Here is an 8,549-nt window from a genome sequence, read left to right on the forward strand (position 1 = left end):
CGCCCACCGTTCTGTCATCAGGGTTGGCACCAATGGGCAAGAAGAGGCCCGCCCTTATCAGCCAATGGCAGGACGGCGGTCGGTGCCAATTAACATGTCACCAATTGGATGGAAATCCCCAAACAAACTCGGCACAGGCAAATCCTCCTCCCCACTCCCTCAACCATCCCCTCCTCCCCTCCTCCCCACTCCCTCAACCATTCCCTCCTCCCCACTCCCTCAACCATTCCCTCCTCCCCTCCTCCCCACTCCCTCAACCATTCCCTCCTCCCCTCCTCCCCACTCCCTCAACCATTCCCTCCTCCCCACTCCCTCAACCATTCCCTCCTCCCCTCCTCCCCGCTCCCTCAACCATTCCCTCCTCCCCTCCTCCCCGCTCCCTCAACCATTCCCTCCTCCCCACTCCCTCAACCATTCCCTCCTCCCCTCCTCCCCACTCCCTCAACCATCCCCTCCTCCCCACTCCCTCAACCATTCCCTCCTCCCCACTCCCTCAACCATTCCCTCCTCCCCACTCCCTCAACCATTCCCTCCTCCCCTCCTCCCCACTCCCTCAACCATTCCCTCCTCCCCTCCTCCCCACTCCCTCAACCATTCCCTCCTCCCCTCCTCCCCACTCCCTCAACCATTCCCTCCTCCCCACTCCCTCAACCATTCCCTCCTCCCCTCCTCCCCACTCCCTCAACCATTCCCTCCTCCCCACTCCCTCAACCATTCCCTCCTCCCCTTCTCCCCACTCCCTCAACCATTCCCTCCTCCCCTCCTCCCCACTCCCTCAACCATCCCCTCCTCCCCACTCCCTCAACCATTCCCTCCTCCCCTCCTCCCCACTCCCTCAACCATTCCCTCCTCCCCTCCTCCCCACTCCCTCAACCATTCCCTCCTCCCCTCCTCCCCACTCCCTCAACCATTCCCTCCTCCCCTCCTCCCCACTCCCTCACCCATTCCCCATCCCCTTCTCCCCACTCCCTCAACCATTCCCTCCTCCCCTCCTCCCCACTCCCTCAACCATTCCCTCCTCCCCACTCCCTCACCCATTCCCCCTCCCCTTCTCCCCACTCCCTCAACCATTCCCTCCTCCCCTCCTCCCCACTCCCTCAACCATTCCCTCCTCCCCACTCCCTCACCCATTCCCCCTCCCCTTCTCCCCACTCCCTCAACCATTCCCTCCTCCCCTCCTCCCCACTCCCTCAACCATTCCCTCCTCCCCACTCCCTCAACCATTCCCTCCTCCCCTTCTCCCCACTCCCTCAACCATTCCCTCCTCCCCTTCTCCCCGCTCCCTCAACCATTCCCTCCTCCCCACTCCCTCAACCATTCCCTCCTCCCCTTCTCCCCACTCCCTCAACCATTCCCTCCTCCCCTTCTCCCCACTCCCTCAACCATTCCCTCCTCCCCTCCTCCCCACTCCCTCAACCATTCCCTCCTCCCCTTCTCCCCACTCCCTCAACCATTCCCTCCTCCCCTTCTCCCCGCTCCCTCAACCATTCCCTCCTCCCCACTCCCTCAACCATTCCCTCCTCCCCTTCTCCCCGCTCCCTCAACCATTCCCTCCTCCCCTTCTCCCCACTCCCTCAACCATTCCCTCCTCCCCTTCTCCCCACTCCCTCAACCATTCCCTCCTCCCCTTCTCCCCTCTCCCTCAACCATTTCCACCTCCCCTTCTCCCCACTCCCTCAACCATTCCCTCCTCCCCACTTCCTCAACCATTCCCTCCTCCCCTTCTCCCCGCTCCCTCGACCATTCCCTCCTCCCCTCCTCCCCGCTCCCTCGACCATTCCCTCCTCCCCTTCTCCCCACTCCCTCAACCATTCCCTCCTCCCCTTCTCCCCGCTCCCTCAACCATTCCCTCCTCCCCTCCTCCCCGCTCACTCAACCATTCCCTCCTCCCCTTCTCCCCACTCCCTCAACCATTCCCTCCTCCCCTTCTCCCCACTCCCTCAACCATTCCCTCCTCCCCTCCTCCCCCCTCCCTCAACCATTCCCTCCTCCCCTTCTCCCCACTCCCTCAACCATTCCCTCCTCCCCTTCGCCCCCCTCCCTCAACCATTCCCTCCTCCCCTTCTCCCCGCTCCCTCAACCATTCCCTCCTCCCCACTCCCTCAACCATTCCCTCCTCCCCTTCTCCCCGCTCCCTCAACCATTCCCTCCTCCCCACTCCCTTAGCCATTCCCTCCTCCCCTTCTCCCCGCTCCCTCATCCATTCCCTCCTCCCCTTCTCCCCGCTCCCTCAACCATTCCCTCCTCCCCTTCTCCCCGCTCCCTCAACCATTCCCTCCTCTCCTTCTCCCCGCTCCCTCAACCATTCCCTCCTCCCCTTCACCCCGCTCCCTCAACCATTCCCTCCTCCCCTTCGCCCCCCTCCCTCAACCATTCCCTCCTCCCCTTCGCCCCACTCCCTCAACCATTCCCTCCTCCCCTTCTCCCCACTCCCTCAACCATTCCCTCCTCCCCACTCCCTCAACCATTCCCTCCTCCCCTTCTCCCCACTCCCTCAACCATTCCCTCCTCCCCTTCGCCCCCCTCCCTCAACCATCCCCTCCTCCCCTTTGCCCGGGGGAGGCAAACTCTCTGAAAGGGGCAGGACGCTGACTGTTGGCAAAACAAAGTGACAATGAAGCCTGAACTTTGTCAACTCAGAAACCAAATGTCCCACAGACACCTGAGATGCACTTCTGATAAAGTTTGTAACACACTGACTGGAAAGTCAATGATGGACAGCTTCAGGGATCGAATCAAGGGGTTCGGGTGGTTTATATATAGAATAACAGATACCCGGGGGTGAGTTACAGACTGGAATCTAATCGAGGGGTTTGGGTGGTTTATATATAGAATAACAGATACCCGGGAGTGAGTTACAGACTGGAATCTAATCGAGGGGTTTGGGTGGTTTATATATAGAATAACAGATACCCGGGGGTGAGTTACAGACTGGAATCAAATCGAGGGGTTCAGTGTGGTTTATATATAGAATAACAGATACCCGGGAGTGAGTTACAGACTGGAATCTAATCGAGGGGTTCAGGGTGGTTTATATATAGAATAACAGATACCCGGGAGTGAGTTACAGACTGGAATCTAATCGAGGGGTTCGGGTGGTTTATATATAGAATAACAGATACCCGGGAGTGAGTTACAGACTGGAATCTAATCGAGGGGTTCGGGTGGTTTATATATAGAATAACAGATACCCGGGAGTGAGTTACAGACTGGAATCTAATCGAGGGGTTCGGGTGGTTTATATATAGAATAACAGATACCCGAGAGTGAGTTACAGACTGGAATCTAATCGAGGGGTTCAGGGTGGTTTATATATAGAATAACAGATACCCGGGAGTGAGTTACAGACTGGAATCTAATCGAGGGGTTCAGGGTGGTTTATAGAGAGAATAACAGATACTCGGGAGTGAGTTACAGACTGGAATCTAATCGAGGGGTTCAGGTGGTTTATATATAGAATAACAGATACCTGGGAGTGAGTTACAGACTGGAATCTAATCGAGGGGTTCAGGTAGTTTATATATAGAATAACAGATACCCGGGAGTGAGTAACAGACTGCAATCTAATCGAGGGGTTCAGGTGATTTATATATAGAATAACAGATACCCGGGAGTGAGTTACAGACTGGAATCTAATCGAGGGGTTCGGGTGGTTTATATACAGAATAACAGATACCCGGGAGTGAGTTACAGACTGGAATCTAATCGAGAGGTTCGGGGTGGTTTATATATAGAATAACAGATACCCGGAGTGAGTTACAGACTGGAATCTAATCGAGGGGTTCAGGGTGGTTTATATATAGAATACAGATACCCGGGAGTGAGTTACAGACTGGAATCTAATCGAGGGGTTCAGGGTGGTTTATATATAGAATACAGATACCTGGGAGTGAGTTACAGACTGGAATCTAATCGAGGGGTTCGGGGTGGTTTATATATAGAATAACAGATACCTGGGAGTGAGTTACAGACTGGAATCTAATCGAGGGGTTCAGGTGATTTATATATAGAATAACAGATACCCGGGAGTGAGTTACAGACTGGAATCTAATCGAGGGGTTCGGGTGGTTTATATACAGAATAACAGATACCCGGGAGTGAGATACAGACTGGAATCTAATCGAGGGGTTCAGGTGGTTTATATATTGAATAACAGATACCCGGGAGTGAGTTACAGACTGGAATCTAATTGAGGGGTTCGGGTGGTTTATATATAGAATAACAGATACCCGGGAGTGAGTTACAGACTGGAATCGAATCAACGGGTTCGGGTGGTTTATATATAGAATAACAGATACCCGGGAGTGAGTTACAGACTGGAATCTAATCGAGGGGTTCAGGTGGTAGATATAGAGAATAACAGATACCCGGGAGTGAGTTACAGACTGGAATCTAATCGAGGGGTTCGGGTGGTTTATATACAGAATAACAGATACCTGGGAGTGAGTTACAGACTGGAATCTAATCGAGGGGTTCGGGTGGTTTATATAGAGAATAACCGATACCCGGGAGTGAGTTACAGACTGGAATCTAATCGAGGGGTTTGGATGGTTTATATATAGAATAACAGATACCCGGGAGTGAGTTACAGACTGGAATCTAATCGAGGGGTTCAGGGTGGTTTATATATAGAATAACAGACACCCAGGGGGTGAGTTACAGACTGGAATTTAATCGAGGGGTTCAGGTGGTTTATGTAGAGAATAACCGATACCCGGGAGTGAGTTAAGGACTGGAATCTAATCGAGGGGTTCAGGTTTACATATAGAATAACAGATACCCAGGAGTGAGTTACAGACGGGAACCTAATCGACGGGTTCAGGGTGGTTTATCTATCGAATAACAGATACCCGGGAGTGAGTTACAGACTGGAATCTAATCTAGGGGTTCGGGTGGTTTATATAGAGAATAACCGATACCCGGGAGTGAGTTACAGACTGGAATCTAATCGAGGGGTTTGGATGGTTTTTTATAGAATAACAGATACCCGGGAGTGAGTTACAGACTGGAATCTAATCGAGGGGTTCGGGTGGTTTATATACAGAATAACAGATACCCGGGAGTGAGTTACAGACTGGAATCTAATCGAGGGGTTCGGGTGGTTTATATATAGAATAACAGATACCCGGGAGTGAGTTACAGACTGGAATCTAATCGAGGGGTTCGGGTGGTTTATATATAGAATAACAGATACCCGGGAGTGAGTTACAGACTGGAATCTAATCGAGGGGTTCGGGTGGTTTATATACAGAATAACAGATACCCGGGAGTGAGTTACAGACTGGAATCTAATCGAGGGGTTCGGGTGGTTTATATATAGAATAACAGACACCCAGGGGGTGAGTTACAGACTGGAATTTAATCGAGGGGTTCAGGTGGTTTATATAGAGAATAACCGATACCCGGGAGTGAGTTAAGGACTGGAATCTAATCGAGGGGTTCAGGTTTACATATTGAAGAACAGATTCCCAGGAGTGAGTTACAGACTGGAATCTAATCGAGGGGTTCGGGTGGTTTATATATAGAATAACAGATACCCGGGAGTGAGTTACAGACTGGAATCTAATCGAGGGGTTCAGGTGGTTTATATATAGAATAACAGATACCCGGGAGTGAGTTACAGACTGGAATCTAATCGAGGGGTTCGGGTGGTTTATATATAGAATAACAGATACCCGGGAGTGAGTTACAGACTGGAATCTAATCGAGGGGTTTGGGTGGTTTATATATAGAATAACAGATACCCGGGAGTGAGTTACAGACTGGAATCTAATCGAGGGGTTTGGATGGTTTATATATAGAATAACAGATACCCAGGAGTGAGTTACAGACTGGAATCTAATCGAGGGGTTTGGGTGGTTTATATACAGAATAACAGATACCCGGGAGTGAGTTACAGACTGGAATCTAATCGAGGGGTTCAGGTTTATACATAGAATAACAGATACCCATGAGTGAGTTACAGACTGGAACCTAATCGAGGGGTTCAAGGTGGTTTATATATAGATTAACAGATACCCGGGAGTGAGTTACAGACTGGAATCTAATCGAGGGGTTCGGGTGGTTTATAGAGAGAGTAACAGATACCCGGGAGTGAGTTACAGACTGGAATCGAATCGAGGTGTTCGGGTGGTTTATATGTAGAAAGACAGAAACCAGGGAGTGAGTTACAGACTAGAATCTAATCAAGGGGTTCGGGTGGTTTATATATAGAATAACAGATACCCGGGAGTGAGTTACAGACTGGAATCTAATCGAGGGGTTCGGGTGTTTTATATATAGAATAACAGATACCCAGGAGTGAGTTACAGACTGGAATCTAATCGAGGGGTTTGAGTGGTTTATATATAGAATAACAGATACCCGGGAGTGAGTTACAGACTGGAATCTAATCGAGGGGTTCGGGTGGTTTATATATAGAATAACAGATTAACGGGAGTGAGTTAAAGAGGGGAATCTAATCGAGGTGTTCGGGTGGTTTATATACAGAATAACAGATACCCGGGTGTGAGTGACAGACTGGAATCTAATCAAGGGGTTCGGGTGGTTTATATGTAGAATGACAGAAACCCGGGAGTGAGTTACAGACTAGAATCTAATCAAGGGGTTCGGGTGGTTTATATATAGAATAACAGATACCCGGGAGTGAGTTACAGACTGGAATCTAATCGAGGGGTTTGGGTGGTTTATATATAGAATAACAGATACCCGGGAGTGAGTTACAGACTGGAATCTAATCGAGGGGTTTGGGTGGTTTATATATAGAATAACAGATACCCGGGAGTGAGTTACAGACTGGAATCTAATCGAGGGGTTCTGGTGGTTTATATATAGAATAACAGATACCCGGGAGTGAGTTACAGACTGGAATCTAATCGAGGGGTTCGGGTGGTTCATATACAGAATAACAGATACCCGGGAGTGAGTTACAGACTGGAATCTAATCGAGGGGTTCTGGTGGTTTATATATAGAATAACAGATACCCGGGAGTGAGTTACAGACTGGAATCTAATCGAGGGGTTTGGGTGGTTTATATATAGAATAACAGCTACCGGTGAGTGAGTTACAGACTGGAATCTAATCGAGGGGTTCAGGTGGTTTATATAGAGAATAACAGATACCCGGGAGTGAGTTACAGACTGGAATCTAATCGAGGGGTTTGGGTGGTTTATATACAGAATAACAGATACCCGGGAGTGAGTTACAGACTGGAATCTAATCGAGGGATTTGGGTGGTTTATATATAGAATAACAGATACCCGGGAGTGAGTTACAGACTGGAATCTAATCGAGGGGTTTGGATGGTTTATATACAGAATAACAGATACCCGGGAGTGAGTTACAGACTGGAATCTAATCGAGGGGTTTGGATGGTTTATATACAGAATAACAGATACCCGGGAGTGAGTTACAGACTGGAATCTAATCGAGGGGTTCGGGGTGGTTTATATATAGAATAACAGATACCCGGGAGTGAGTTACAGACTGGAATCTAATCGAGGGGTTCGGGGTGGTTTATATATAGAATAACAGATACCCGGGAGTGAGTTACAGACTGGAATCCAATCGAGGGGTTCGGGGTGGTTGATATGTAGAATAACAGATACCTGGGAGTGAGTTACAGACTGGAATCTAATCGAGGGGTTCGGGGTGGTTTATATATAGAATAACAGAAACCCGGGAGTGAGTTACAGACTGGAATCTAATCGAGGGGTTCGGGTGGTTTATATATAGAATAACAGATACCCGGGAGTGAGTTACAGACTGGAATCGAATCGAGGGGTTCGGGTGGTTTATATATAGAATAACAGATACCCGGGAGTGAGTTACAGACTGGAATCTAATCGATGGGTTCAGGGTTGTTTATATATAGAATAACAGATACCCGGGTGTGAGTTACAGACTGGAATCTAATCGAGGCGTTCGGGTGGTTTATATACAGAATAACAGATAACCAGGGGGTGAGTTACAGACTGGAACCTAATCGAGGGGTTCAGGGTGGTTTATATATAGAATAACAGATACCTGGGAGTGAGTTACAGACTGGAATCTAATCGAGGGGTTTGGGTGATTTATATATAGAATAACAGATACCCGGGTGTGAGTTACAGACTGGAATCTAATCGAGGGGTTCGGGGTGGATTATATATAGAATAACAGATACCCGGGAATGAGTGACAGACTGGAATCTAATCGAGGGGTTTGCGTGGTTTATATATCGAATAACACATACCCGGGAGTGAGTTACAGACTGGAATCTAATGGAGGTGTTCAGGTGGTTTATATATAGAATAACAGATACCCGGGAGTGAGTTACAGACTGGAATCTAATCGAGGGGTTTGGGTGGTTTATATATAGAATAACAGATACCCGGGTGTGAGTAACAGACTGGAATCTAATCGAGGGCTTCAGCTGTTTTATATAGAATAACAGATACCCGGGAGTGAGTTACAGACTGGAATCTAATCGAGCGGTTTGGGTGGTTTATATATAGAATAACAGAAACCCGGGAGTGAGTTACAGACTGGAATCTAATCGAGGGGTTCG

This window comes from Mustelus asterias, unplaced genomic scaffold, assembly GCF_964213995.1.
Source record: "Mustelus asterias unplaced genomic scaffold, sMusAst1.hap1.1 HAP1_SCAFFOLD_887, whole genome shotgun sequence".
In the NCBI taxonomy this organism is placed as follows: Eukaryota; Metazoa; Chordata; class Chondrichthyes; order Carcharhiniformes; family Triakidae; genus Mustelus; species Mustelus asterias.